Source organism: Chaetura pelagica, unplaced genomic scaffold (genome assembly GCF_000747805.2).
Source record: "Chaetura pelagica isolate M959 unplaced genomic scaffold, ChaPel_1.0 scaffold170, whole genome shotgun sequence".
NCBI lineage: Eukaryota > Metazoa > Chordata > Aves > Apodiformes > Apodidae > Chaetura > Chaetura pelagica.
This window is the reverse complement of record NW_009952048.1, coordinates 8,683-15,966: the sequence shown is the minus strand read 5'-3', so window position 1 is coordinate 15,966 and position 7,284 is coordinate 8,683.

Below are 7,284 nucleotides of genomic sequence, written 5' to 3'. Positions count from 1 at the left end.
TTTAAAGGGAGGGATGCATTGGTAGGGAGGTACATCTTTTTTCACCCTCTTTGTGCTGCTGGGAACCTGGTGACCTGGGGTGAGAGGATCCAACCCTGAGTGGCCTCCCTGGAAGGGGCACAGCTCCACAGCCCACACTGCTCCACAGCCCACCCTGTCAACAAGACCGAAAACCTTCAACTTTCCCAGAGTCGTTCCAGCCCTGATGCCGTTGGAATCTTTGTGGTCAACATGAGCGTGTCCAGGGGGTCAGCGGTACCTGCTGGGGAATCAGCGATACCCTTATGTGTGTGTGTGTGGCACAGGCACAGCTACTGGGGGCCCCCGGCGTGCCCATGTGGCAACGTGTGACTGCAAACAGCAGGTTGGGCTTCCTCGTTTCCCTCCCCCCTTGCTCCCTGCTCCCAGGGCCCGGCTGGCAAATGGTAAAGGGTAATGTATCCACATGGGAAAGCAACACATTAAGGGACTGAGAATGTGTAATGGGATCAGCCACCGGTGACAGGGATCTCTTAAAAAACAAGTGTATCATTTGCAGCTGAGTTTTGGGCACTTCACACCCCAGGCAGATAAGAAGGAGAGGCATCAGTGCTGAACACCAACCTTGTGGCTTCTTTTAGTGGAAGGGCAGTCAGTGAAGCCCTGCTGCCCCGGGAATGCCAGGGCTCAGCAGCAGTGCCTGGGTCGCTCCGCACGGCGCAGCACCGCGTCACAGCGTTTGCAGCAGCTGGAGCTGCACCCTGGCACGGGCAGGATTTGCCCTCTTGCCTCTACAGGGAAGTGAGAGGCAGCCAGATGAAATGAAATCACTCTAGCCCAACAGCTCAGGATAGAAGAGATGAGGAAATTCGATAATCATTGGAATGTCCTGATGTGACTTCTCTGACCGGTAATACAGTCCCTAGCAGTGTCATCTCTCCTCTCCCCCTGTGCCATTCAATTAACTGTTTCCTCAGATTTATTGCTTTCCTGGCTACAAAGATAGTCATGGAAGAAGAGTGGTTGTTTTTTCAGTTTCTCTTGTATCTCTCAGACATCAGCACAGCACCAACTCTCAAAAAGAGTGCATGCCACTTGGCTGGTGATGTATATAATGCAGCATTTAGGGGGGAATGAATTGCAAGAAAGTGATGTGTGAGCCATACCTCTGACAAACAAGCACCTGAGCGAGGCAATGTGAGTTCTAAAGATAGCAGTGCCAGCTCTGAGGAGTACACATGGAATCCTGTGCTGCACTGGGGCATGTCAGAGCTCTTGCCCAGTGATAAGCCCTGACAGAGACCTCCTAGTCCTGTGGTTCCTCCTTGCCTTCTGGTGACATATTACGAGGCTGCAAGTTCCATCGTGGTAGGATTTCAGCACTTCTTCACTGCATGCTCACATCCCAGAGATCCTTAACAATAGCACTGCACACAGGCAATAGGGAGCTCATTGTACAGGCTGGTAGTTGGCCTGTCTTAATGTAGATGAAGAAAAATGGCAGAGATACCAAAGTTAAATGCTGGTGTCACTTATTGTTAAAGCTGCTTGTCAGTATCCTTAAGTGCTGCTTGTAACTTACCAAATTTTATTTGGACTAAATTTTCCCATGGTAGGTTTATTCAGGCTTAGTTTGGGGGAAAGCTGCATAGGAAGACAGTTGAAATCATTGAGCCATTTCTAAGAATGAGGATGAAACATCATCTTGCAATATAAAAAACTTCAAGTGCCTATTCCTAGGTCTGTAAAATGCTTCTGAAGAAAAAAAATTACTTTGAATAATTTACTCACTAAATTCCTTGAAGAATTAAATCTGCCCAGGCTTGTTTCATCCAGAACTGACCAGGGCTCTCCTTGCAACCTAAGCTTTGTGTTGCTGGAGGCTGGGATAGGTTTTGAAGTGAGTTATCAGAACTGAGAGGCACTTGCTTTTCTTCTGCTCTGCTCCACTTCCTTTGCACAGCCCAAACACCCAGGCATCAAGATGAAGGTGGGAGGAAGAGGAGGAGGAGAAGGGGAAGAATTTGGTGTTAGACACACTGGGAGGTGGGGTTGAGTTTGTGTGATATTGAGAACCAGGGCTAGAAAATATGTTTAGGGGAGGCACTGTGGAGGTTTAATCAACCTAATGGAAGATTAAGCCTGGAAAAAGAGATGAAGGGGAATTGGGACTTGGTCAAAGGACTCTAACTGAAGTAACAGGGTCCTCAGCCTCTCTTTTCTCCACTCCTCTGCTTACAAGAAGATGTCTTTTCATCCTTGGAGCAAGCAGCCATACACAGCTTGGGGACCATAGCAGACATCAGTGCCCAGCCAATGCACCTGCAGCCAGGCATGGGGGCTGCTGGAGGAGAGCACTGCTTGAGCATTTGGGCAGACAGGTGGCTCAGGGTATGGACCGATGCAGTTTTATTACCTCCTGGCCTCTGCAAAGGCCCCAAGGCTCTTGGTGACTGTGTCCACACCTGCCCATCTGTGGCAGCTCACGCTCATGGGTTCCATAATAGACCTGTCCCCTCATGGGGGAATATAACCATTCTGGTCATGGTGGACCTGTTTGCCAAGACAGCTCAGTATTTCACCTTCAGGGAGTTGCCATGGCCCTGGTGACTGCCTGACTCTTCCTACCATGTTTTACAGGCCATGGCCTCCCCCTCGATGTATTTCAACCCCTGAGTTCTTCCATTTGCAGCCATAGGAATTCAGTTATGTGATGTGGCTGTGATGGAAACACTTCTGACACTGCAAAGTCAGTCATCCAAAAATCCTGAAACTTTTTAAAAAAAAAAAAAAAAAGAAAAAAAAAAGAAAAGATGAGGTTCATGTGTGGGCTATATCTCATCTCCTTTCAGTGTTTAATGGTTAGTCATCTGCATCTAAAATGGTGAATTCAGGCTGCTTTTAGATAGGAACCTTCAGCAGACAATTAATTTCATCCTAAGGTGAGATGTCTAGGGTGTCTAAAATGGACAGGACAGGCAAGAAGACAAGATCTCTGGCAGAGCCTGTGTCTCTTTAGTGATTCTAGGAGATGACTAGTTTAGCTTATAAATGTCTAGTTTAGCTTGAAATAGTTTTTACATGTCTCAAGCTAGCTACTGTGAAACCCAATTGCATGTTTCTATATTTGTATGTCTGACATGGGAGTCTGCAGGATGACTTGTAGAAAAGTTTAAGTCCAGCCCTCCCAGGGTTGGGAAGGGCAAAATCCCTCTTGCTTTTGCATGTCCTAAACAACTTGAACAGTACAGATCATTATGAAATCATGCCTTAAAATGCAGTACTGTACAATTCAAGGCTGTGAAAAAATAAAAATAATTATTATTCCAAACTGGCCAGCCAGATTTAAAAAGCCTTTTTGACATTACTGTTTGTTTTTAGGTACTGATGTATAAGATGGCAGCAGCAGTAAGGCACCCCCAGCCCCTAAGGGCTCTGTGAACCCTGCTCATCGGTCCTGCAGCCACTACAGTTACTGGCACTGCAGAAGACTGATCAAAGTAGCATTTTGAAATCCTGTCTGTAAGTTTTTGCTATGCAAGAAAATCATCATAATGTGCAGGCTGTACAGAGAACAAATGATTTGTTGAATAGCAAGTCAATACATTGTCATCACCTATTCTAGGCACTGAGAGAGGGAAGATGTGAAGAGCAGATGATGCTGCCATTGACTGTCATAATTAGCATATACACCCCAACTGAATTTAAGTTGTATAGACAGCCATAATCCTGACATTCTAACTTTCTGGTGCTCACTCTCACAGTCTTAATAATGTTTTGACACACAATTGTTTGGGAGTGTGAGACAGATGTGTCTTTGGTTTATTCCATCTGAAGATTTTGCCTAAGAGCCTTCGCTTTTTAATTCCTCCAAAAGCTTCTGACCATGTCTTTATATGCCCTAACTTAACATTCAAGATATTTAGAGTATTCACTATAAAATACATAAAAATATTCTATATGTTTCATATCAGGTGATAAACTATGAGATGCAATGTTTGGGTTTTGTATGAATGTATATACTCAGATTACTACAGGGAAAAATTTAAAATTAGACAATAGCAATTTTTTTTCTGATAGGCATAAACTTGTAATTTGAAAAGAACATGATTATCACTATCACAATGTTTTTAAATATGCAACCTTAATTTTTTTATCAGCTTTCTCTGCTCAACATTTTATTGATATCTTTCCTTCTTGACCTGCAGCCAGAGTCACATTATCGCACATTGCATTCTTGTACATCCTACCATTCACAGTATGAAATACAGAATAGCAAACCAGTGTGATGTCACATTATTGAAAATGTTCTTGTCTCATCTTTCAAATTTTCTTCAGACAGATTTTTTTCATTAGTGTGTTTTAAGAATGCCCCAGATCCCACTTTCCAAGTTACTGATGTGGCTTTACTCTGTGGAACTGAAGTCTCTGAATAATTAGCGTTTTGTTAGTCAGCCAAGTATCTCTCTGGCTCCAGGCATTACTGCAACATAAGTATATATATATATATATAAAAGTCTGAAATAATAATTTCATTGGAAAACATTGCTATTTAGTTTTTCTTACCTTCACAGAATATATATTTATATGTATATTTATGTTTATATTAGTATTTATATTTGAAAATATATTATCTACAAAATAGATATAGAATATAGATTCTTATCATCCTAGAATATATATATATATGCTGTGAAAAAAAAAAAAAATAGTATGCTTATATATATGACAAAAAAAAATAATTAAGTTCACTTTTACCTGAATGTAAAATCTAGCTGAATCTGATCTTGATCTAGTTGGAAACTGACACATTAAAAAATCTAAACCTTGTCAGATATCTCTTCCTACATATGTAGGTTTTGACAAATATTTGTTGGGTTTTTTTTAATGGTGCTGCTATTAAGAAGAAATAATTTAAAATGCAAAGAGTGTTCAGAGTGTTCTCCAGCTGAAATGGAAATTATGACCTGGGGTATTCATTATCTCCACACTGCAAGAGATTGCTCATATTGCCTGTGACATTAGCATTCAGCACATGCTCCAAAGTAAAATACTGTTTTATTTGCACACTGAGTAGCTTTTTGTCTGAAATAAATATTTTCAATGCATTTCAGTGTGTATGTTTGATGGTGGTTTTATTTATTTGCTGATTTACTTAGAGAGGATTCAGGGGACATGAATGGGGAGTGCAAGGTGTCATTTGTACAACTGTTAATTGAATGCTCTGGTAAAGTAACTTTTTCTTAAGCAACTTGTTGAAACAAAGCCTTTGTCTTTGAATTTGGACCTATATGAATAAAATTAAAACCAAGGCTGTGTAATAACTGCAAAATAGGTGGAGGTTTCATTTTCTGGTGCATTTTCTGCGTTAAACAGAAAAAAAACCCACAACCTTGTGTTGAGTGGCATGAAGCTGGCAATCTAAAAGGGATTCAATGACTTCCAAAGGAAAGGCAGTTTTAAAGCCTGCCCTGGCTGCCTCTGATACCTGCAGCTTTCCTTTGAACTGCAAGGGAGTCGTGTCAGTTCTCAGCTGATGCCACAGTACCAATAAACACCTTCCTGTCAGAGGGAGGGGAAGAAAGTGTGTCTTTCATTTCAATTCTTCAAAGAACTGTAGAGCTGAGATGCCCTCCACACGATTGCTTATATCCATGAGCAATGAAACTGTGGAGGATCCGTGCTTGTTTTTCTCCACACTGATGCCAAGAAAAAACTGGAGAAACAATGATGGAGCTTTTGTCAAGCAGTCACTCTTTTTTGTCCCTTTCCTGCTGCAGTCTCTGTTCTCTCTCATTGCTCACATTCCATGGCAGGAGAGCAGGTGCAAGGCAGACGCTTTGGCAGATAAAGATGTTCTAGTACTATAATTATAATCAACATTTCTGTGCAAAATACCCAAGGGTTTCTGCATGCACAACACACGTAGGATGTTCCACATGGAGTTCTTAGTTCCCTGCTCCCAGTCACCAAATGGGAAATACTAATAGCTTCAGTCTTCTGGAGAACTTCAAATGCATTTTTGTGGGGAAGTAGTATCCCTAGGAAGTACTCACTTGCATCCAAGATGCCCTTGGCCTAGTGGAATGGAGGCATCAGGAATGCTCTGCAAAGACTCAGATTTGGCCCCAGCCTCAGTCTGCCCAGCACATCCTTTAGCTGCCTGTGGCAGCTTTGTGTGTAAGGTTGGTGGTGGAGAAAGAGCAGAGACATGTGTGGCAGAAGGCTTTGTTATTTTAATTGGCTTTATGCAGACCTGGGATTCCCTGGCACAGGCCAAGCAGCAGGACAAATCTGGATGCATCTCAAAGACAGAAAGTGACGCGGTGTAAACTTTCTTGGAGCTCTCCCTGGAGGAGGAGGAGATAGGGTTTGTGTCCTCCTATATGCTGCATGTGCAAACCATAGTGACAGTTGAGGTAATGGCTTTGTGAGGCAGACACATGAAATTACCTCAGCTCAATAGCACACCTCAGTGAGCACTGCAAAAGAGGGTAAATTTTTCAACAAAGAATTTCCTTCAAAAGGTTCATCTCTGTGTGCACATTTTCCTATATTTTTGTAATGTAACTGTGAAGAGGCTGAGAAATATTTGAGTTTTGCTTGTTTAAAATTACACATCTCTAGTTTTAATAAATTATGCATGAACTGGTTTTGCAGTTTCTCCTCACCAAACTGAGCCATGTTGAGAACGTGTGTCAGTGAGATGGACAGACTCACCACGTCTCTCTGCTCTCTTGGTGAATTGGGCTGCTATGACCAAGTTTCCCATGAGAACCTTACACACATTCATATTTATCAGTTAAGATTTCGTTTCTCTAAACATCTCCAGTATGGTGTTTAAGAGTCTTTGTTTCCCTAAACCAGCATTCCAGGAAACGGAGTAAAGGCAAACACAGAACGTGTGAAAATTCCAGCTTTTAATGTGGAGCAGGAGGAGTCTGCTATTACTCAGGATTAATAAAAGACTCTAGGAGTGTTTTAAATGGAGGATTGAGGACAAGATGGCAGGTGCAGGAGAGCATGCCAGTTGGAGTGACTCATTATTGAAAGGGTAAAACTGAAAACTCTGTGTGCCTGAAGAGCAGATGACAAAATCAAAAAACAACAAATACCGGTGCGAACAATCCAAAGAAAATTGTGCATACAACAAGGGATTAGATCAAGATTCCACATAAAAGTGCTCTGTGTGAGTGCTGGGAGTCCAAGGATGGAGACTAATGAACAGGAACGTTTAATGTTAAATGTTTGTAATAGTAGGCATTGGCTGGAAGATAATCATTGAGGTACTGAATACAGTAGAGT